At 37.3% G+C, this 25,473-nt stretch overlaps 2 protein-coding genes across 4 annotated transcripts in view; one reads left to right on the top strand and one right to left on the bottom strand.

Annotated features, from left to right (window-relative positions):
- mRRF2 (mitochondrial ribosome recycling factor 2) overlaps nucleotides 1-14,816 on the bottom strand; it is a 57,904-nt gene extending 43,088 nt beyond the window's left edge. Inside the window, exon 1 of the mRNA XM_067107670.1 lies at nucleotides 14,687-14,816. The gene's annotated coding sequence lies outside the window, so the exon portion shown is untranslated. The remainder of the gene's footprint in view (nucleotides 1-14,686) is intronic.
- A 172-nt stretch (nucleotides 14,817-14,988) lies between these two features.
- Nucleotides 14,989-25,473, top strand: part of LOC136840784 (glutamate receptor ionotropic, kainate 4-like) — a 31,333-nt gene continuing 20,848 nt past the window's right edge. For 2 of the 3 annotated variants that reach the window (XM_067107675.1, XM_067107673.1), the window contains exon 1: nucleotides 14,989-15,095. The gene's annotated coding sequence lies outside the window, so the exon portion shown is untranslated. The remainder of the gene's footprint in view (nucleotides 15,096-25,473) is intronic. The other variant, XM_067107672.1, reaches the window with a different exon arrangement.

Genomic DNA, 25,473 nt, shown 5'->3' on the forward strand with positions numbered 1-25,473 from the left:
GCTGTTTTCAAAAGTCTCCTCTCGACGTTCCAACAATAATCCTTCAAAGGAGAAGTTCTGTGTTCAGGGCGACCTGCCTTGCCTTTCAGCACCTCACGACGCGTACTGATACCAACCTGGTAACCAAGCGAGTAGGATTTGACCTCGGGAAACAGGCAGAAGACAGGTAGTGTCAAATTAGCTGTGACAGGTCACTCCAGCCACTCTGATCTACGCCGTGTGGACAGGAGCGTTCGTTAAGCAGCATAGAAACTTGTTCCGAGGCTCTACATTTATCTTGACTGTTTTAAGAGCCGTTGGAACTTGCCAAGCCTTATCGCAACAGTCTCCCAATTTTCCAGTGGTCTGTTGATATTACCTTTGGAATTCAGGTTACGCAAAGAGTCCCCCTTTTTTTTTTCTTTGCAACAAGAATTTTTGGGAAAGGGAGAACCAACAATCGTATTTTCCCTGATTGTTTTGAGTCTTTGAATCAGGCTTAGAATGGAGAACCAGTGCCTGAATTGTATCTCGTATTGTGATATTATCTTCTGAACCCAGATACGCTGAGTCCCTTCCTTTGCGAAAGAACAGAATGTTTTTTTGAGGGGGGGAGGGGACGGGGGGGAGAAAAGGAGAACCATGATGTTTTCATTGCTTTTTTGGAATCCTTGATTTAGGTTTTGAATGGTGAACAAGTGCCTCAACCTGTTATTATCATTATTATTATTATCATTATTTCTCAGAAGATGAACACTATTCATATGGAACAAGCCCACAAAAGGGGCCATTGACTTGAAATTCAAGCTTCCAAAGAATATGGAAATTCACTGGATTAGCCTAGAAAAGTAAAAAAAAAAAAAAAAAAAGTCCAGGAATTTTCCACGCCAGTCAAAATACAGTGTTTCCTAACAACAGCTTAGCGATCATCTCTGAACCTGTTACCTGTGAAGTTGTGTGCAAACCTCGAGCAGTGACGCTCTTTGAAGCCAGTAATGTTCGAAGGTGGCTGATGTTTTTTTTTGGAAACTCAGAATGGGTCATCAGGTCATCTGCGCTGACCCTGGCCCGAGCGAATTCGGCATTCGTATTCTTAACTGTGGAATAGATAAGAGAATCTAAGACATTTTTAGTTTTCTGTAAAAGAAAACTATTGTCCAGCTTTGTCTGTCCGTCCGCACTTTATTCTGTCCGCAATTTTCTGTCAGCACTTTTTTCCGTCCGTACTTTTTTCTGTCCGTCCTCACATCTTAAAAACTACTGAGGCTAGGGGGCTGATTGGTATCTTGATCATCCACCCTCCAACCATCAAACATACCAAATTGCAGCCCTCTAGCCTCGGTAGTTTTAATTTTATTTAAGGTTAAAGTTAGCCATAATCGTGCTTCTGGCAACGATATAGGATAGGTCAACACCGGGCGTGGCTAAAGTTTCGTGGGTAGCGGCTCATACAACATTATACCGAGACCACCGAAAGATAGATCTATTCTCGGGGGCCTTGATTATACGCTGTAGCTGCTGTACATAAAATTCGATTGCGCCGAAGAAACTTCGGTGCATTTTTTACTTGTTCTCTTTCAAAATCCCTGCACCTAGGAACTTTCAAAGATCCCCACTTGTACTGCAGCAGGGGCAAGTAATTATCACGTACTTCTGTTTAAAAAAAAAAAAATCCACGATTATGGAAATGAACTGTATAATTTGTAAGAAACAAAAACAAAGATTTCGAAAACCTGACTGGTATTCCTTTTCAGTGTTTATGTTGGTGTTCGAAAGTCTTTGTTTTTTTATATTTTACAAATAATACACCTTACTTATATAATTGTGAATTTTTACTATACAACTGCTTAATCATAACATTCTGAATTTCTTAGCATGACACTTCTGCATTGTTATAAGGTGGTTGTTTTATGAAATCGTATATAAAAAGAATATTTAACGGCCTCAGTTCCAGAGGTCCTTTATTCCTCACACCATTGGATTGTGGAACAGTCACTCTCTCTGAGAACGTCGTGCAAATGCAATTGGAACTTTTAAAAGTTCAAGAGAGATGCAATGCATTACTACCCCAATGCTATTCTCCTTCATTTTAGTACATTTTTATGTATCTGTTCATTTATTTTTTCTTTCAGTAAGTGAGATCTCTTCTTTCTGTATTCCCCTTTACCGTCTCTTACTTCCTAATGAACGGCATTATTCTTAGGAAGCTTAAATTTTAAGTCAATGGCCCCTTCGGTGGGATAGTTTCTTATGAATAGTAGGGATCTTCTTCTGAATAATAATTAATCGTGGAAATCTCTTTTATACCTTGAGAGACTCAGGCAGAGCACCCTCGCCAGGAGTACCCCACCCGCTATTGCCTAATTGTTTGTTTTTGGAATATTTATGTGAAATCCTGCTGCTAAAGTACATTTTCGTCATTTTCACCATTTCTCTTGTTTTCAGCTTAAATGATCTCGACTAGCCTTACTTTTTTTTCCTGTATATTGTAAGTTTTATACTGTTAATTACATGGCATATTGAAAGACACCCCGGGCCGCGAAGTCTTCTTAATATTCAACGCTGTATGGCTAATCTTCTTATTCATTGTCATATTTCCATGTACCGTTTACCTTACGATCAGAAACTCTTTCTGTCTGGAAATCAATTGCGTGGTTCGGTGATGCTACGTTTGATTTACCATTGCCCATGCACAGGGTATGACTGCTTAGTTTACAAAGCAACAAAATTTTCCTATTTATTATCAGAGTAACAAAATTTTCTTATTTATCATTAGCGTAATCGTGTCATGCCCTCCGTAGTAAAGATTATCAAGTTTTATGACAGCCCCTCGATCACAGGGCATCACGTGTGAACGCTGAAGACTCCGTTGTTAATCACAAAGACCCCTGGCTTGTGTCTGGTGGAGGGTCTTTTGAGCAGATCAGCTCAGAAAGTCAGGGAGTCTTTCAATCACCTCTCTTTCTGTCAATCTTCAGTTGAAAACCCTTATGAAATGAGGCAACAGATTGAATATAAACCCAAGAGGGCTCCAAATGGAAATATCAGCCGGCAGTGAGAGACAAGTTATAAGTAATAAGACCGATATGGTATTAACCCGGTATGTATCCACCTTTGTCAAAGTCCAGGGTAAACTAATGCTAAGTAAAGTAGACGGCCGCACGAAGATATCGCTTATTAATATAATTTGTCGACCACACAGCACAGGAATGGGTGTATATAATATTTTGATCCCCGAGGGGCTAGTACTAAACACAGCTTCCCAAGGAGCTTCCGCCATGTTTAATACTAGCACCTCGGTTAATACCGAACGATACACCTCGGTTCAGCACACGTCATCAGCAGAAAGCAGGTATGACTTTGCTCCTCGCTTAAAAAAATTGGAGGTCAGAAGGTCCTCTGAGTGCTATCTCCATTTGCTGTTCTCCAGTTTGGATGTCAGCAGTCTCGTCGTTGTTTTGTTACGCCATCCGCCAAAAGCTCTGTTCTGAAAGCTAACGTCTGTCAGGACCCTTTAAGAGCAGAAGTACCATGTTGTCATGATACTCTTAACTACAGTAGGCGTCCTTCGCTCCCTTTGAAGGTAACACTATGGCAAGTGCGTGCTAAAGTATTATTTTAAGAAGATATGTAGCACTTATTTTCCCGCGTCATGTAACATTTCCTTTTCTCTCGCCAGCACCACCATTTCCTGCTCTCTTCTCGTTTCCCATTTTCTTCTGGTTCTCGTCTCCCAAGCAGCTGCGTGGAGGAAAATTAAAATCCCTTGTTAAAGAGATTTAAGTCGTTTCCCCGAAGCTACGGTGTCGTTAAGTTCTTGAGGTATTGTCTGCGGTCGCCATCAACAAAGACACGGTGTCACAATACGGAAAGACCTCCCCAACAAAAAAAAAAAGAAGGACGTCGCTCGTGTTATTGTGGTCTATTTCTATTTTTAAGTTGGGTCAACTTGACTGACTGTCTGAGTTTCACCGACACGGTTCCGTCCACATCCCAACCTCTAACATTTAGAGAAGAGACAACTCGAACATTGGATGGCGGTATTAGCGTGCACTAAGGTGCATGTGGCCACTTCCTTTCGTCTTGTGACTGAGAGATTGCTCGCTTGAACCTCGCAGGTTTGAAATTAATAATAATCATTCCAACACAGGCCTGAAGGTGGGTTTTCCTCTGCGACCGGTATTGTCATCGAGGTCTTGGCTGTGATACTGACGTGTCATTAAATCGCAGAATCGTATCGCGGGAGTGATGGAGTATGACGAAGAGGGAAGTTCCAATGTTCTATCTTTGACAAAAAGATTTTTTTTTTAAATTAAATAATTAATAAAGTAATTTTTTGAAAATTTAAAAGATGAAGGAAGCTCTCGGAAATGTTCTTAGTCTAGACAGGTACTTGACGTCGCTTTGACTTTTAATTTATTAAAGCTATGAATTTTATTACTTTCCGTCCCTGGCTTGAGCTTGACAGAATCAGAACACGTGACAGATTCACCGATAAGATCCTTTTCCAGTTAATTATTCCTGCAACAAGAATTTGGCTTTAAATTCTTTCATCTTGCTCTTCAAAGCTTCTAAGTATATTATTAAATACAAGTTACAAAGATCAGTAAACCAAAGCGAGGTACAATGCGAAATAAACATGACAACAGAAGTCAAACTTAATTGAATTTTTCGTAGTTTTCTTAGGAACCTAGACGAACGAGATGAAAGAATTGAAAACCAAATTCTTGTTGCAGGAATAATAAATTAGCAAAGGATCTTATTCATCGGCGAATCTGCTACGTGTGCTGATTCTGTCAAGCTCAAACCGGATACGGAAAGAAATGTAATTCATATTTAGCTTTAATACAATGAAAGTAAAAGCGATGTCAAGTGCCTGTCTAGACTAAGAACATTTTTCAGAGCTTCCTTCATTGTTTGATTTAAAAAAAAATATCTAAAGTTCAAAAATTATTTTTGTCGAAGAAAGAACATGAGAGCATTTCTCTCCGTCATACTCACTCAGTCTCGCGATACGATTCTGCATTATAATGATATATATATATATATATATATATATATATATATATATATATATATATATATATATATATATATATATATATATATATATATCCCTGTGAGACCTTTCTAAATTCTGACCCAATCGGTTAGACTGCAACTCCTGTGGTTGATAAAACTGAAGCTCAAACTGAATCTTGGGTTTTCAACGCAGATTGCAAAGTGAGAATCCGCAAGTCTTTCGCATGATGAAGAACCGTCGATACCCGACCGCGAACCACTTGGCTCCAATAACTGACAGTGGGATTCTGAATTCAGGTAACTTGGGATAGCGAGTTTTCAAAACGGAAAGTAAATTGCGTTTACAATTAGTACATTCTAACGTCTTTTTGAAGAATATCGATTACTTCATGGCAGTAAAGTTATTCCTCAAGCGTAGCTCTCTTAGCTGGGGAGAAACTGTTATTCATTGACTGCATGTCACTTTTTAAAATAATGTTTGCGTAAGAAGGTCTGCGAAGTGGGTCGAGAAGGCTGGTTGGATTTGCGTCTCCGAAAGATGCCTCTTTCTCACAAACCACAACTGCAGTGTGTGATAATTTTCCTTGATTGCTTTTGGTGAGGTTATCATTTACATTACTATATATTCGCTCTAGTGTTGTTCTGAACCTCAATTCTTTTGGTTTATTATGGTGTGCAAAAAATGCAGAATAAAAGCGAGCCCAATGACTAGTAATAGTTAGCCACGAAAAAAAAAAAAATCTGTACTTATCTGTAAAATTATTTGTGTTTTGAGAAACTATGATAAATCTCCTTTCTGATAAAACGTGGTGAAATATCAACGAAGGAAGAGAAAGACTTTTTTTCGGGTTTCAGCAGGAGGATAGTCTGGAATATTTCCTTTTAAAATACTCCGAAGTTGAAAGGGTTTTATGATGCATTCTGAAAGCTTCCATGTTTTGACGGGCACCTCACATTTAAGGTGAATTTCTTGAATTTATTCATTTACTACTATTATTTTTTACATAACTGACCCAACAGTTGGATTCTGGATGACGCATCATGAGTCTTTAAGATTCTCCAAATGCTGTTGGAGAAGTGTTGAGAGTTGTTACCAAGTTAGTATGCTTATGAGCCAAGAATTTGTTTATTTATTTAGTCTGACAATTCCCCTAATAATGCTACAATGTGCTCCTACAACAATTCTTCGTGCAAGTACTTCCCCTCTGATCTGAACATTCTAAACCTGTAGTATTTTTAAACTGCAATTAGCAGACTCGCCAAGTTTTGAGAACTTGTCTTGTTTATCAGTTCATCCTTGTAACTATTTTCTAAGATGTTTTAATTTACCAGAACAAATTAAAACGTCTCAGAGTAATACTTGTCATAGGTATTCTCATAAACATCATCTCAAAACGACATATGTCAGTGATTTCACTTCGTACGCTCCTCAGCAGTTACGTGTACAGGTCTACGTTTTCATACCAATTCTCCCGTATTTCGTGAAAGTACTTCTCAAAGTGGCCTTGTGTGATCTCATGGTGTAGGTGATGGCTTGATGCTAAGACACTGCCCGTGTTAAAGCTTTCAAGTGCATGTTGGGAAATCTCGTTAGTTCTGACTACACTAATACCTTAAGAAAACTAAGTAAAGTACAAGTTTTCCTACAATGGCTTCTTGCAGTGATGATTTTACTTGGCAGGGAAATTGTAAACCGAACTGTCAGACAAATTATGGTTAGAATATACTCATTCTGTTCACAGGCTTTAGGTAGGCCAACGACAGTCGATGATGATTGGTCACTGGGGGTTTATACCTCTATCAGTATGTGAGCAGCTGCATCAGTACTCTAAATAAGCTGACCTTTGACGAGGCAAACACGACGAAATTTGGATTCTCTCAAGTCCTTTTTCATTCCAGATCAATAGAAGTCCTCCAATATGTAGTTTGATGCCATTTGTATTCCTGTCTGTCTCACTGAAGCTTGATCAAGTCCTATAATGACTACACAGGTACTTTTGGAATGACAAGTTGATGACAATCATCTCTCAGATATCTGATCCTAGTAACTGAAGAGATCTGCACTGTCAGACAAAAATGTGGCAGTTTGTTCTCTCCACCAGGAACTGTGCTTACAATGGTGTCTTCCATATTTGAATCATCACTTAACAGGGGTGGAAGGCCCTACAGAATTCAGTTTCAGCACTTAGAGAAAATGAAGTTCAATCTTTAGATGCTACTTTACAGGCACTAGGGGATCTTTTCTGAACCAAGATCATCACTGCACTGAGGCTGTGAAATAATTTGGTTAACTGGGTGATGCAATGGGTCAAATAATATCTTACTCAGTATCTAATACAGCAACTTCAGTTTCACTCTAGAAGTAAGACCAGTCTAAATTAATCCTTGGTAGAACTGATTTGGAAGGAAGATACGCAAATAATCAAAGATTTTTCTCGACTAAGCCACAGGTTTGAGTTTCTAGATGATTAACGATTGTGAAGAACCTGTCTCCCATAATGTTTTGAATGGTATGAGGTCATCCTAGCCTTCAATTCATGATTATTCTTTCTGTGTTGGATACAAGGAAGGGTGCAGGTTTGGGATTGTAATCTCATGTAAGTTCACCTTACAGAACCATACAGATTCAAGCTCCAGGAGTAATATACACTTATTTGTACAAAAAAAAGTGTCAACACAAAAACACACAATCATAAATAGAAGAAATGAATTTCATTCACTTTCAGACTAGTTTTTATGTATCATAACATTTCATTAACTCTTCTTTTCAGAGCAGCAATGCATCTGAATATTGTTGCAACCTTTGTCCTCATCGGCTTGTGCAGTGGAGACCTCCTGGGTTATTTTGGGTTTCCCCTTACCAAGAAAACTCCTCTGGATGGGAGGGACGCATCTTTCAACGAAAAAGTTGAAGAAGGTGAGTATTATCCTTCTAAATCAAATCCCTGATCACTCCTATGATTATAATGAAATCTTTAGTTGACAAGATAAGGGGTAAAGCATGTTTCTGATGATCCATTTTGGTGTCTGAAGGTTTGTCGTACAAAACACGTTTCCAAGAATACCAAGAGGCCTGGACCGCCCAGGACGTCACAAACCCTGAAGAAGACTACCAAGCCAAGCCCCTCGAAGAACATCACAGCGCCCAGGACGACTACCAACGGAGGTACAACTACGACCACCACACGTACGCCCCAAGCCCCGAAAGTGACTCTCACCACTTCGTGCACCACGACCACCACCATCACAAGTACAACCACCACGACAGCCATTCTCAACTCCACTTCCTCTTGAATGCAGGGGATAAGCAGGGTTCCGTCTGCCCCCAGCTATACCATCTCAGCGCGGTTGGGATTATTTTGTCCCTGCTCGTGCTCTTCAACGGACTGGTCAGTGCGATCAACCTGTTCAATTTGCTGCTGAATATCAATGTGAATGGTAATTCTAATGCAAACACGAACAGCAATACTAATATTAATCCAAATACCAATTTGAACGCTAACAACAACATCAATGAGAACCAGAACTTCAATGTAAATCAAAATATCAATGAGAATCAAAACATCAACATAAATGACAATCTAAATATCAATGACAATTTCAACATCAATGATAATTTCAATGCAAATATCAATGACAATGAAAATGATAATGTGAATGACAATAACAATAATAATGATAATAATAATGACAACAAAAATGACAACAAAAACGACAACGACGACAATGACAAAAACGGCAATGGCAATCCAGGCTCTCGCATCAACGGTCGAAGTTTAATCAACAACGACATGTGGACTGGAATCTGGCAACTAGTCGATCCCCCCAAGAAGGCTAGTTCTAGTCCGGGTGTGGAGGGACTCTGCCCTTGCTCTGAAGTCAGAGAGAACGGTAAGACCTGACATGCTGTAACTGCTCTAAGACCCTAACTCAAGACTTACTCACCTGTCTCTATTTTTTCGTGAGAACAGTTTGATATTTACAGTTGTTTGACTCTAGGTGGTAAAAAGGTACAGTAGCTAGATCCTTGGCTCCAAGATACCTCAGCTCCAAGTCTAGTTACTATACCTCTCACATGGGATTTGCCCTTAACCCCAAGTGAGTAACTGGTACAGTAGCTAGATCCTTGGCTCTGAGATGGCAAGGTACAGTGGCTTGACCCTTGGCTCCAAGTCTAGTTACTATACCTCTCACATGGGATTTGCCCTTAACCCCAAATGAGTAACTGGTACAGTAGTTAGATCCTTGGCTCTGAGATGGCAAGGTACAGTGGCTTGAGCCTTAGCTCCAAGAATCTAGTTACTATAACTCCCATATGGGATTTGCCCTTAACCCCAAATGAGTAACTGGTACAGTAGTTAGATCCTTGGCTCTGAGATGGCAAGGTACAGTGGCTTGACCCTTAGCTCCAAGAATCTAGTTACTATAAATCCCATATGGGATTTGCCCTTAACCCCAAATGAGTAACTGGTACAGTAGCTAGATCCTTGGCTCTGAGATGGCAAGGTACAGTGGCTTGACCCTTAGCTCCAAGAACCTAGTTACTATAAATCCCATATGGGATTTGCCCTTAACCCCAAATGAGTAACTGGTACAGTAGCTAGATCCTTGGACTGAGATGGCAAGGTACAGTGGCTGGACCCTTACTATACCCCCCATATGGGATTTGCCCTTAACCCTAAGTGAGTAACAGGTACAGTAGCTAGATTCTTGGTTCTGTGATGGCAAAGTACAGTGGCTTGAGCCTTAGCTCCAAGAGTCTAGTTACTATAACTCCCATATGGGATTTGCCCTTAACCCCAAATGAGTAACTGGTACAGTAGCTAGAGCCTTGGCTCTGAGGTGGCAAGGTACTTTGGCTGGACCCTTAGCTCTAAGAGTCTAATTACTACAACTTCTATATGGGATTTGCCCCTAACCTCAAGTAAGTAATAGGTACAGCAGCTAGATCCTTGGCTCCAAGATGACAAGGTATAGCAACTGGACCCTTAGCTCCAAGAATCTAGTTATTATAACTTCTACTGGGGATGTGTCCCTAACCCCAAAATGAGCAATAATGGGATAATACTGACTGTAAATGACCCCTAGGGTAGGTCAAGCTAGATGTGAGGCATATGCCAGTTTGCACTGTATACTACCGTACCTAAATATGGTAAAGTTTATCCAAATGAACTGACAACGTAATTTCTCCATATCTTAGAAATGCGTTTCACATTATTGTATTCTTCCAGGGTCACTGCTGTCTGCTGGTATGAACCGCTTCCAAAACATGTGGAAAAGTGTTCAAGACTTCATGTCATCGAACCCTGCCTGTACATCCAGACTTCTGTGTGAAAGCATGTCTCTGGTACCCTCTTCAGTATCACCGTAAGGAAACATCCCTCACAGTGTTTCTGTGTACATGAAGAAACTGCATGGTTAGCTCTGAAGGCAGGGTATTATTCAGGGGGGAAATTTCTTTACAAAGGCCTTTTTCTATCCCCTGTGCACTGAATGTACATTTACTCATCCTAAATCATTAATTGACTCAACCTACTATATACCCCATGAAAAAGTTAGATCAGTGAATGAAAAGTTAGGTATTACCAGTTCTTCCATGCCTGTGCCTGTAAGTTCTGTTACCATTTTGAAGTACATATGTATCACACTTAGAGGAAATTAAAAAAATTTTCTGCCTTTGCTGTACTAAGAAAGTGAGTTCAACATCAGAAAGCAGTTAATTCTTAAAGACCCATACTCGTGCTGCTTCTTCGTGGTATAGGTTCCATCGACCAAAAAATTCTCGTTCCTCATTGAGCTCTGGCTCTTCTTTACTTGAATTTCCTTATTTCCTCCAGGTTTTTGGCAGAGCTGCTCCCTGAAACTGAAGACGTGCGCTCGCTGTTAATTACCGCAAATGCTGGGAACTGTGCACTGACATATAGCCACTGCCCTGCTTTCCTGAACTCAGAGGTGACTCCTGCAATCCAGTGGTTGAGGGACGTGTAAAGAGGATACTGTGATCTCACAAATCTCCATGTACTAAGATTACTAGGATCAGGCTCCTTCGAAAAATATACACTAACGGCAGATGTACTATGTTGGACACAAAATGCACTGCTCAGTAGATATTTACTTTATAACCAAATAAGCACATATAGCCTAGTTCAGACATTGACCTCTGATTCTGTGTTGGGCATTTAAGCTATTAAAAAGGATGCAATCTGAGGCTGCTTTGAACTTTTAAGGTGTTAAAAATGATGAAATCTGAAACTACTTTGAATTTTAAGCTGTCAAAAATGATGAAACCTGAAACTGCTTTGAACTTTCAAGTTATGAAAAATGATGAAATCTGAAAATGCTTTGAACTTTAAGCTATGAAAAATGATGAAATCTGAAACTGCTTTGAACTTTTAAGCTATGAAAAATGATGAAACCTGAAACGGCTTTGAACTTTTAAGCTATGAAAAATGATGAAATCTGAAACTGCTTTGAACTTTTAAGCTAATAAAATTGATAAAATCTGACACTGTTTGAACTTTCAACCTATTAAAAATGATCAATTTTGAAACTGCTTTAAACTTTTAAGCTATTAAACGATAAAGTCTTAAACTGCTTTGAACAGTTAAGCTTTTAAACTATGGAATCTAAAAGCGTTTTTAAACATTATCAGAATTGCTGAAATCTGAAGCTATTTTGAACCATTAAGCCATAAAATGATGAAATCTGAGGCTCTTTTGACTTTAATATATTAAAAACGAAATCTGAAGCTGTTTGGAAATTAGCTATTAAAATGATGAAATCTGAAGCTGTTTAGAAATTAGCTATTAAAAATTATGAAATCTGAAGCTTTCTTGAACCTTTAAGCTGTTAAAAATGATGAAATCTGAAGCTTTCTTGAAACTTTAAGCTGTTAAAAATTATGAAATCTGAAGCTTTCTTTAACCCTTAAACTGTTGCAAATGATGAAATCTGAAGCTTTCTTGAACGTATAAGCTGTTAAAAATGATGAACTCTGAAGCTTTCTTGAACTTTTAAACTGTTAAAAATGATGAAATCTGAAGATTTCTTGAACCCTTAAGCTGTTGAAAATTATGATATCTGAAGTTTTCTTGAACCTGTAAGCTGTTAAAAATGACGAAATCTGAAGCTTTCTTGAACCTTCAAGCTGTTGAAAATGATGAAATCTGAAGCTTTATTGAACCTTTAAGCTGTTGAAATTGATGAAATCTGAAACTTTCTTGAACTTTTAAACTGTTAAAAATGATGAAATCTAAAGCCTTCTTGAACATTTAAGCTGTTAAAATGATGAAATCTGAAGCTTTCTTGAACCATTAAGCTGTTGAAAATGATGAAATCTGAAACTTTCTTGAACTTTTAAGCTGTTAAAAATTATGAAATCTGAAGCTTTCTTAAACCATTAAGCTGTTAAAAATGATGAAATCTGAAGCTTTCTTGAACCTTTAAGCTGTTAAAAATTATGAAATCTGAAGTTTTCTTGAACCTTTAAGCTATTAAAAATGATGAAATCTGAATCTTTCTTGAACCCTTAAGCTGTTGAAAATGATAAAATCTGAAGCTTTCTTGAACTTTTAAGCTGTTAAATATCACGAAATCTGAAGCTTTCTTGAACTTTTAAACTGTTAAGAATGATGAAATCCGAAGCTTTCTTGAACCTTTAAGCTGTTAATAATGACGAAATCTGTAACTTTCTTGAAGCTTTAAGCTGTTGAAAATTATGAAATCTAAAGTTTTCTTGAACCTTTGAGCTGTTAAAAATGATGAAATCTGGAGCTTTCTTGAACCCTTAAGCTGTTGAAAATGATGAAATCTGAAGCTGTTTTAAACTTCTAAACTTTAGAATAAAAAAATTATGAACTGTGAAGCTGCTTTGAACTTTCAAGCTATTAAAAATATGATATCTAGAAGTTCTTACTTAAAAAGATTCCACGTTCACTGCAAAGTTGTTGTCAGAAACTATTGGCAGACTTATTAAAACCAGACAATTTCTTCTCCTTTTTAGACGAAGTTCATCGTAAAACTCCTTTGTTTTTCCCGCACCTTATGACTTCATACTTATCAATTTATTCTTTTCTTTTTAGTAAGTGAGATTTCTTCTTCCCTATTTCCCTTTACCCTCTCATACTTCCTAACAAACACCATATCCTTTGGAAGCGTAAATTTCAAGCCAATGGTCCCTGTGGGGTTCTCCTATATGAACTGGGTTCATCTTCTGAATAAAAACAATAATAATAAAAATCCTACAATCGAAATCAGTGACACCATTGGTACACTGGTTAGAATGTTATGAATTTTGCAATACGGTATGTCAGAGCATACTGTATTCCAAAGCACGGCAGATCATACTGTTCAGAACAACTGAATAAAAAAAATATTTATACTTCAATCGTCAGTGCTGAGAGTTCAGATAGCCATACCTTCGCTGACGTTTGTCTGTTGACCTTACCTTCTCTCTGGGCATTTAGCCTTCTCTAGGTCAACAGGTTATTTGCCCTTCCTCTAAATATTATCATTATTCAGACGATGAACCCCATTCATATGGAACAAGCTTACCACAGGGGTCATTGACTTGAAATTCAAGCTTCCAACGAACATGATGTTCAGTTGAAAGAAAAAAACGGACAGTTATTAGAAAATAAATACTAAATAAATAAATTAAAATGTTAGTAAATTATTAAAATACAAGATGAATTGGGGCAATAATGCGTTGAATCTTTGCTTGAACTTTTGAAGTTCCAATCGCACAACATTTTCAGGGGGATTAACGGTGTGAGGAGTGAAGGACCTCTGGAACTGAGAAGTTCGACAGCGAGGCACATTGTCAAATCAAAGAGAATGACGGTCGGTAGCGATGTCACCTTACCGGTAATGTTGCGCAAATAGGTCTAGTTACAATGACTGCATAATATTAGCAGGGTAGTTCGCATCTTGTTTTTTTAAGTTTGTCGTTCAGATTTTCAAACTTTACTGTAACCAGACTTTTAATCGCATCATGCACACAACGAGGTCCATAAATTCGGCTCCGCAACGCCCCCTTGCCATTGCTACAGAACGATTTATTTTTCGAATTTTCAAGTTTTTTCTTTTATAATTAGATCTATTGGTGATCACAGTTTGAAATTGGTTATAAGGTGTTTAAAGTCAAAACTAGTGAATTACACCAATACCAATAGTATATAAGATTTGCAAAACCTACACACCAAATACACAAGCGCGAATTTTCGTGTATGTGTGTGTAGGTTTTGCAAAACTTATACACCATTATGTGTATTTGTGTGTGCAGGTTTTGCATTTTTATTGGTGCACTTCAATCTGCTTTGATTTTTAACAACTTACGCCCAATTTCCCACTGTGGTTCTCAATAGGATTAATAAAAAATATAAAAAAACTTGCTGCTCATTACATCGTAATATTACCACTAAACAATTCCCCAATTGTTGGTGTGAGGGAGTTAATAAGCTAAGGGAGCATTTACCTCAGAAATAAATGTCATAATTGTATATTACGAATGTACTTACATAAGAAAAAAACACGGTTGACATTCCTATCGTAATCATGATTTCAAAGTATCTAGTTCTGTCTACAAAAATGTAGCAATTTATACATATAAAACGTAGACTACAATAGAGTTTGAGAAAACCACATCATTATTTTGTCCACGACAGGAATCCTCTAATCCTCTTACCTGACCAAGATGACGCACCACGAAATGTCAGTAAACACTTGTTAACAAAACCAGCGTAACAGCGCGGCCAAATGGCCCCTCGTAGCTCGTACTAAATTTTCACACAACGAAGACACAAGCTGAGCTGAAGGTCCTTCCGTCACGGTCTAGAGTCCAGAGCTTAAACTGCAGTGCTCTTCAGATTTTCATTACAGTTTGAGGTTTCTTCAATTACAGTAGAGGTCGGAGCCGGAATGATCCGAAGTCCGTTTTTTTTCCCTTCCACCTTTCATTAGACTGTCTGGTTACAATGTCTACCTTTGAGTCTGTCTGTGGAAGTGGAAGGAGTGATACTCCGCTAGCTTCCAAGATTAACCTATATTCATTATGGCTCGCAATAGCTGCAAAAAGAGGCCTAGGATATATCTGTGTAAGTAACACTCCCACACTTCTTTTTATTTTTCCAACCCGAAATTCCCGATTCCCACGATGTAGCCACGTATGCATAGCCTAGTCCTAGGGTAAGTTTGCCCGTACATTTTGTTTATGAATATAAAGTTTTGTCGTTGCAGTCACATATAAAGAACTATTAAGCAAAGCAATTAAACATGAAAAAGGCCAAAAATATATGTTCTTGCAGTTATGCACACAGTCTTAATATTCACTGACTAGAAGGTTACCACAGGCTGGGTAGCCATTTCGAGTACTGTTTGAAGGGTGAACATCTTTTGAAATATTTTCGTGCTCTCTCTAAGTAAGAAATCGTAAAGCAGTGATATAGTACGACCAAATATAGGAAAACAATTTGAGATCCTTTGACATCGATAAGTAATAATTTGTCAAAATAACGAAACTTGTTTTTTTATTCGTAAATGATGTTCCATTTATTTAAAGGGACAAACAAAACAGTGCTGCTCGTTTTCCGTTTCAAAAATTCCGCCGTTTTCTTCCTAAGGTAAACAAAGGTCAGTTATTGAGTACTATAAAATGACAAATATAAGGTTTTAAGTATTTTTTTTTTATTTCTTGTAGACTAACCTTAGTAGCTTAGTGCGAATGAGAATCATTAATGGTACTGGTTTCTTTGTGGTTCAGTAATTTTATCACATTCATAGGAAATGATAAAAAAGTAAAGGTAAAATTATGACTTCAGTTTCATCATCGTCGGAAGAATTTTACTTTCGCACATGTTCTTGGGAATCATTTCACAGAAGAATGAATTATCTTGTAATTTAATGCAAGACTGGTATTGATTCTGTTTTAAGATGATACATGCATGAAAATGTAAATAATTTTTCTTACGCAGTTTATATTGGTATATAAACAAACAATATGGTACGAAATTTTAATTAAAGAAATTTGTCCTACGTGTATGTAGACTGTAGGCCTACTATGAGCCATTTGATGACCTGTGGTACTATGTAGCACTTGTGACTGGTCATATGTTATATATATATATATATATATATATATATATATGTATATATATATTATATATATATGTATATATATATATATATATTATATATATATATATATAATATATATATATATATATATATATATATATATATATATATATATATATATATATATATATATATATATATATATAAACAGTTATCAACTGCTTATCATCCAGACTCAAGGAGCCTTGGAAATATTCCACCAGACATTGAAAAGTATATTAACTAAGTATTGTTATGAGTCAGGAAAAGAATGGGATGCTGGTTTACCCTTGATGTTTGAAGTTAGGAATGCTTATCAAGAGAGTGTGGGATGTTCTAATCAGATGATTTTTGGTCGAGACGTGAGAGGTCCATTGAAGATTCTTGCAGAAAGTTGGGAAGAAAATCAAGAGATCCAAGGAGAATATGTGAAGAATTTGAGGAAAAGGCTAAGAGAAATTAGAAAAATCTCTTTAGAAAATCTGAAAATAAGTCAAGAGAAAATGAAAAGCAGATATGTTGCTAAGACTAAGCTAAGAAGTTTTAGTGTAGGACAGCAAGTTCTAGTGTCCTTACCAGTGAAAAGATTTCCCCTTACCAGTAAGTTTCAAGGTCCCTATAGGATAATAGAGAAGTTAAGTGATCGAACTTATGTGACTGAAACACCAGGAAGAAGGAAACAACAGAGGAAGATACATGTGAATCTTTTGAAACCTTACTTCTCAGAGACTAAAACTGAAAGTATCAAAAACACAGACATCTTCATCTACAGAGGACGAAGATGGCTACGAATTGGGAGCTGAAAGCAAGATGAACAATTCTTCCATATTGGAAAATTTGGAGGATAAATTAAAAAGTGGTGAATTAAGTGAGGTGATTAGAAGTTTCTCTGAAAATTTTCCAGATGCACCTAGGCGTACCGATCTGTCAAAGCATGAGATAAAGATCAGAGAAGATGGAAAACCTTTTAAACAGAGAGCATATCGCTTATCACCTTTTCATCGAGATGTTTTGAAGAAAGAAGTGGAGTATTTGTTGCAGCATGGATTAGCAGAACCCAGTTCAAGTCATTACAGCTCCCCAAGTGTGTTAGTGAAGAAACCAGATGGCTCATTTAGGATGTGTACTGATTATAGGAAACTGAATTCTGTAAGTGTGGCTGACAGTTATCCCTTGCCTCTTATTCATCAATTACTTGATAATATGGGGCAAGTCAAATTTGTTTCCGAGACAGATTTGTTGAAAGTATATTATCCAATTCCCCTAGATGAGAATGCTAAATTACTGTCAGCTTTCATTACTCCTTTTGGACTGTACCAATACACTGTTTTGCTGTTTGGTTTGATGAATGCACCTACAACATTCCAACAAGTGATGGATCAACTGCTAGGATCCATAGAAGGAGTTGGTGTATACCTTGATGACATTGTGATTTATTCTAATACATGGAAAGAACGTCTGAAGATTTTAGGGAAAGTGTTCAAGAAACTATGGGAACCAGGATTAACAATCAACTTACAAAAAAGTGAGTTTGGAAAGGCAACTGTTCAGTATCTGGGATTTGAAGTTGGAAAAGGCCTTCTCACTCCTGTTGATGCTAATGTAGAAGGAATCCATAAGGCTACCCCCACTACTACCAGGAAACAACTGCAAAGATTTTTGGGCATGGCTGGATTTTATCGTTGATTCTGTCCAAATTTCTCAGTCCCAGTCACTCCCCTGACTGATCTTGTAACCATACTGTGTAAAAATAGACGACATTTTTGGAAAGGACAATGTAATTGCAGATTATGTATCCCGTTGTGAATCACTGGATTCAGACCTTCTGGGGGGAGGAATTTCATGATGTTGCCTTGTAAAATGCATATCTGTCCATGCTTTTGATATATTTACCATTCTGGTTATCATGTGTTTTGTGTAATGATAATAATTGTTGAAATATTGTATGTAGTATAATGTCAGATCTCAAAAGAGTTGGTGATTTGGATGACTTAACAGTGTGGTTTAGAGTTAATAATACTTTTTAATAATAATGTAGTATGTGATCGCACATTTTGTCTCCCAGCAACATGTGTTCTGTACTCGTGATATCGTATGTCGTGTTTTGATTCAGTCGTCATCGCGAAAGATAACATGTTAACAAGCGAGGGAATGGCAATCGAGTCGTGTAGGGTTTTGTCTCATGTGAGAAAAAGATGAATGACTTCTCAGTGTTTCATATACTGTTCTGAAAACCAACTTTGGTTCTTCGACTTGTTTTGAAAGTGTGCCATTGTGACTAGCCAGCGGCTGTCTGTTTTGATTGTGTTGAGATTTCCTTAAGAGCTTTGTCCCATACAATTTTCTGCTCGAGTCATGTATGCCTTTTTGAGAGTAAATGCACATCTCGGTCGATTACATCATGTTTTGTAAAACACAGCTCTGATCATGTGTTGTTCTAATGCACTAGTTGGACCCAAAATGTTTTGCTCTGGTAATGACGTCATCTGATTGTTTCATTTCTTGCTGGAATCCTAAAATTTGTTCATTCTGAGTTTAGAGACCGTTTGTGTGGTTTCCTCTCTCTCTCCAAAAGAGAGAAATTATTAACGTAAAATATTTGTATGGTCACTGGTGTTTATCTTAGCTTTTGAGATCTGAATGTAGGAAAAGTGTGTAACGGCACTTACCAGGAGTGAGTTTTGTGAATCTCAAGTAGCTGCACTTAAGGTGATTTTGTGAAAGTTTTCACAAGTTTGTGTAAGGTAAAGTGAATTTTACTTATTATCACCATGGTATAATAAGGTATATTAAGAAATTTTTGCCTAAGTGAAATTATTGTCGGTAAATCTTTTGTGTATTTTTGTGTTTGCAATCTCTTGATTTTTCACATTTTGTATATTGGTGATTTAACATTTATTTACCTAGCGTTTCAAATATTTCTTGATAATTTAACATTGCATACTTGATTTAATTTTCATTTACTACGATTTTTTTTTTCAAATCTTGTGTAATTCTTAATACAGGCGGTCCCCGGTTTACGACGGGGGTTCCGTTCTTGCGCCGCGTCGTAACCCGAAAATCGTCGTAAGCCGGAAAATCGTCGAAAATCGTCAAAAATCATAAGAAAACCTTACTTTTAATGCTCTGGGTGCATTGAAAACGATGTAAACTGCATTATTATTGAGTTTTACATCAAAAAAACCTTCAAATTATGATTATTCTGCCGTTTTGGGGCCATATTTCTTCCGTCGGATCGGCGTACGACGCGTCGTAACCCCGGAACATGCGTCGTAAGCCAGGAAATAATTTCTGATGAATATATTTGAAAAGCGTCGTAACCTCGGAACGTCGTAAGCCGGAACCGTCGTAAACCGGGGACTGCCTGTAGTTTAAGTTTTGCTTGATTAACTTAATTTCTTGATAAATTAAAGTTTTTGTGATTGAGTTTTGTTTAATAATTTAATTCAAGAACTAATTAAATTTTGTGGTCCTTTCAAGTAATAGTAAATTTTTTCAGATTATGAATTCTAATTATAAATTTTGAATTTGAAAATAAATTTTTGTATTCATGTTAGGATGTCTATTCAGGTTAGGATGTCTATTCAGGTCAGGGTGTTTGTTCAGGTTAGGATGACTATTCAGGTTAAGCAATCTGTTGAGGTTAGGATGTCTATTCAGGTTAGGATGCCTATTCAGGTTAGGGTGTCTATTCAGATTAAGCTCTCTATTCAGGTTAGGATGTCTTCAGATTAGGCTGTCTGTTCAGGTTAGGATGTCTATCCAGGCTAAGCTGTCTATTTGGGTCAGGATGTCTATTCAGGTCAAGATGTCTGTTTAGGTCAGGCTGTCTATTCAGGTTAGGATGTCTGTTCAGGTTAGGATGTCTATTCAGGTTAAGATATCTATTTAGGTTAACCTGTCTATTCAGGTTAGGACGTCCATTCAAGTTAGGGTGTCTACCCAGTCTAAGCTGTCTATTCAGGTTAGGATGTCTATTCAGGTTAACCTGTCTATTCAGGTTAGGACGCCCATTCAAGTTAGGATGTCTACCCAGTCTAAGCTGTCTATTCAGGTTAGGATGTCTATTCAGGTTAACCTCTCTATTCAGGTTAGGGTGTTTATTCAGGTTAGGATGTCTATCCAGTCTAAGCTGTCTATTCAGGCTAGGCTGTCTATGCAGGTTCGCGGGTGTCGATTTCACCCTCAAGAATTTTCTTTCCAGGGAGCTCATCTGCATCTCTTATTTTCCGTGAATAGATCGACCATCATTCTCACACTGTATCTGCTTCTGGTTTTCCGTGATATATATATATATATATATATATATATATATATATATATATATATATATATATATATTGTGTGTGTGTTTGTGTTTTATATATATATGTGTGCCTGTCTTTGCGTAAGCGCGCGCCCAATTCCTCACTTGCATTTACTAGTCCATAACCCAGTTTATCAAGTAATGGACTGCGCAGGATTGCGCTTGGAAGGGATAACATACTGTAGTCGACAACAGACGAGTGAATTGCATTCGCTCGCCATCCCCTTTTATTGAAAGGAGAGAGAGAGAGAGAGAGAGAGAGAGAGAGAGAGAGAGAGAGAGAGAGAGAGAGAGAGCCATTGTAAAAATTGTCGACCCAGCCACCGAGATTGGATTAGGGTAAATCGGAAGAAAAAAAAGAAATAACAAGAAATAGGGGCAGTGGCAGAAGAAGGCATTGGGCCATTCGTTAGATCTGCCGAAAGGATCCTTGTAGGACCTGAAGGAACATGGCCCCCGCCCCTCCCTTCTCCTTCCCCCCTTCCAAATTTTATGCCTCCATAAAGACATTAATAAATTCCTCCCCAGTTGTGCCTTTGTCAGTTCTTTGTTCGACAGACGCGCGAGAGAGAGGACAGCGTAAAGTCGAGAGAGAGAGAGAGAGAATAAAATCAATTTGCAGATCGACCTAGAAAAGAATTTCGGACACTAATTTCTCTAAGTGGTGCTCGCCGTAAAAAAGTTGTCTCTATTTTTTCTTTCTTGCTTTACTTTTCAAGTCACTTTTTTTTCGTTAACGAAAAAAGTCATTATCAGGCAATGACTGATGTTGATTGTTTCATTACCATCTTCTTGCGTAGGAGAGAAATTTTCTATATTTTATCTATGATGGAGATTTGACTTGATTCTCGAAACAATTATTTTGTTGTCTCCTTGACTTAAAGCCCTCGCTATTACTGTTTATTTGCCTATTTATATATTTAATTATTATTTATGCTTACATAAAAGAACAATCCCTTCCCAACACCTGGATGTTCGTTTATGAAGCTTTTGAAGTCAAATACAGTTTTATGCAAATCAGTTGTCTTATATTTTGGTTATATCTGTTGATGATGCGTTCCACAAAGATACAGCAGTTATCTCTCTCTCTCTCTCTCTCTCTCTCTCTCTCTGTAAGGCCTGAGTTACATTATTTATTGTGAGCGTTTATTAGCTAAAAATTTTAGCGTGCTCGGGGAAGCATTAGTGTAGACGGAGAATTAATATAGGCGCTCTTAGTTACTAAACGCAGGTTCTTACGCATGTATTTCAAATACAGTCATTTTAAATCTTTGTGCATTTTTATTCAGCGTCTTTGAAAAAGTAATGACATCATTATGATGTACGGTAGGTGAGGTACACACACACACACACACACACATATATATATATATATATATATATATATATATATATATATTTATATATATATATATATATATATATATATATATATATATATATATATATATATATATATATATATATATGTATAGGCCTACACGCACACCTTATTCACTAATGGATGACAATATTGTATCTGTTCAAAGTAAAGCCAGGATGTCAGCACGCAAACACTTAGTGATGATTAGTGCACTCTCAATAGATTCTTGATATGCCTGAAATTACATGATTTTTAAAGCTTGTTTACTTCTTCCGTTGATATGGTAAACTTTAGTTTACCATATCAACGGAAGAAAGTTAATTTCTGTATGGTTAGACCTAGTACTAGTTTTAGGATAGAGCCTACACACTCTTATGTATGCTAAATGTCATTTTAATAATGTATAATTGCAACATGCAGAAGTTTGTTATTTCATCAATAATCGCCAATAGACTAATGCAAATACTCAACCTAGACTGGCGAGTCAGTGCATAACTGATATGCAATTATTGTTATGTTCTAAATAAGATTTTGCAATACCTAGAAATAAATAGATTTCCTCAGCTTGACCATATCAACGACAGAAGTATATTTCGTTTCGAGTTACGATTAGACCTAGTGCAGCTATAGTCTGACTACGACGGCATGAGAATCATATGATTCGAACGTGGGCATATCAATATTATTAATGTACACCATAACCTCCTCAATTTACTCACGTTTATTTTCAAAGGACCCCTTTCAAGAAATCTTACAGCGTATTCTCACTCTCGCCCTCCTACTTCTCAGCAGTTTTTCGTCGTGGCTGCAGCAATCACTAGAAAACATCAGCTCTAATGGCCTTGTTCGAATCTCTCTCATCCCATCATAGACAGTCTAGCTGTAGGATAGAGCCTAATTGCACTCAAAAGATACGCTACACATTTCATCCATGCTAAATTCCATTACTAATACTGTGTTCGTACAAAGAGCAAAAAATGCTCGATATGATTTCGCTTTCAATCGCTAACGAGTGATTTTCTCAGAACCGAACTGAACCGAAAAGTTTAACTGACATTTCACTAGAATTCACACAAGCACTACACGACTTGAAACTCAATATCTTATTCACAAAATACCTGTTCAGGTTTGAGATATCGCGTAAATTTATTCCATTATTAATGATGTTTCATAAAGGCTTATTAATGAACGGGTTAAATATATGAAAGTGCGACTGCCTTACCCCATAGAGGTCCATACCTGGGAAATCAGCGACAGACAACACAGTTTCTGTCTCGTCAAATTTTCCGCCACTCTCTCCAGGCAGTCAGTGAGTGATGGCCCAATTCCAAATGTAATTCATTATCAGTAAACCATTCATAAATGGAGAAACGGTTAAAAAACTCAAATACAAAATTTTGGTTTAAGAATTTCATTCTACAAGTGCTATTATCCTTTCATGCCATGTGAATATACATGGTGGAAAAAATTTCCCGTAATTTCCGTCATCTTCGAAGTGTGACGTCATCATCCGTTTCTCGGACGAATTTCCGCCAAAATCCAGCGTGAAACGACGGTAATGCAATAGAAAGCCGAGAACAATATTCTCGATCACTCGGGACATTCAAATACCGTTTCAGAGCTAGACCTAGGTTCCTTTCCATGGTTTTTTAAATAGAAATTGTATTACTTATGATAAAATATAGGCTTTCAGGACATATGCTCTCTAAGGCAAGGAACTCTGTATAGTTTGGAAGTGGGCCAACACAGTTACCATGAGGTGCTAAGGAATTTCAGGTCCAATTAAGATTAACGTTACACGCCAGAAGTGGTGGTGTCGACAACCATAACGGTCGATTACCGAGAGAGAGAGAGAGAGAGAGACGTTCTCATCGGCTCCTTCATGGCGAAAAGGGCAGGGCATGGGAGGTGACCGGCGCTGCCACATCAAATATTCCACTCGTTTATATGGTATATGAAGGTGGCATAAGTTATACAACACAAACATAGTGATTTGCTAATCAATTTTTTACTTCCAGTATTAAAGGCCCTCGTAATTTTCTAGCGTTTAACAACAATAAAACAACACATTTTAATTCTTAAACGTGACAAAAAGAAATTTACAGCGCTGCCAGTTCCTCTCTCGTGTTAAGCTGGCCTCAGATAAAGATGTCAAACGGCCGTGCCTCCAAGGGAAGTTCAGCCAAAACACTCACTGACTCATTAAAGTGCAATGCCGCCTTACAAGCAACATGGAACGATGGAAGGGGTCCTCATTCCCGCATTAATCTTCATCCACAGGCTCGAGGAAATCGTTCATAGGGTCGTTAAGTACTTTTCTAAAGAAAAGGCAAACCGTGGACCCATTGCGGATATCAGAAAAACACTGCAACGCGCCTCAGAAGCAACAATGATACCGGAGAACAATCAGCAGGATTTGCAAAGAGGCAAAGATAGGAAGAGATGCGGCACAAATTTTTTCCTGGAACGGGAGAAGCATCAACCGAGAACCGTGACAGAGGTCAAAATCGGCAAGAGCGTTTACGTAGAACTGTTTTTAGACTTGTAAGGAAGGAAGTACCAACGCTTGATATAATCAAAGACGCGTTAAAACACAATAGATATTTTTTTATCGGGTATGGGCATTCATGTAAGGTATCTTGTATGTTATAACGATAAAAACTGATACAAAAACAAAGAAAAAAAAATGAAATATTCGAGTAAATGGCAAAGCTGGAGCTAAGTCTGTAAGGGAAAGAAGATATATGAATAGAAAAAATGTTATGAATACTCTTACTGGAAAGAAACAAAGAAGGACCATATTATGAATAGATGATAAATTAGAAAATGCTGCCAGTAATCTTATTTGTGTAACCTATGTATATTATATGCGCTCTCTTATCTGTCTACACACACAATCCTTTTCAAAATGCCAATAGCTCTCTCTCTCTCTCTCTCTCTCTCTCTCTCTCTCTCTCTCTCTCTCTCTCTCTCTCTCTCTATATATATATATATATATATATATATATATATATATATATATACATATACTCGTATATATATATATAGATATATATATATTATATATATAGACACATACTGTATATATACACAGTAAATTGACACAAAAACAAGTAAATTAAAAGTGCGGAAGTCCAGTAGCGTGAGATAATCACAAGGAAGGTCCAAAGATTCAATTAGGCCTATATGAAAAACAGAGACCTGGAAGAATGGAAAATATTTTCGAAGGAGTGTCAGGCAGGCAATAGAACGCAGAGTATCTGCTCCCAGGAGACATTAACAAACGCCAAGGAGGTTAAACCTCTTTGACAGAAGCACAGGATTAAAAGGGGTAAATGGGAAGAGGTGGGCCTTTAAAAACTCAGAGAAGTACATTTGGCAACTTGTGACAACGCCTAAATCACGCCATGAAGAGCCGATAGGGTATAGTGAACTGTGAATTTACCTTCAGTAACATAGAAACAGAAGTAATGATTATGTTAAAAGAAAACAATATATATATATATATATATATATATATATATATATATATAGATAGATAGATAGATAGATAGATAGATAGATAGATAGATGCAATAGATGGATAGATAGATATAGGTTGACACTGATTGCACGAGTAAACATGATTAGAGACGTATGTTTTTTATTGATATTTTTTCTTGCAAATGTCACATCACTTTCTTACAGCAAA

Source organism: Macrobrachium rosenbergii, chromosome 8, assembly GCF_040412425.1.
Source record: "Macrobrachium rosenbergii isolate ZJJX-2024 chromosome 8, ASM4041242v1, whole genome shotgun sequence".
Taxonomy (NCBI): domain Eukaryota; kingdom Metazoa; phylum Arthropoda; class Malacostraca; order Decapoda; family Palaemonidae; genus Macrobrachium; species Macrobrachium rosenbergii.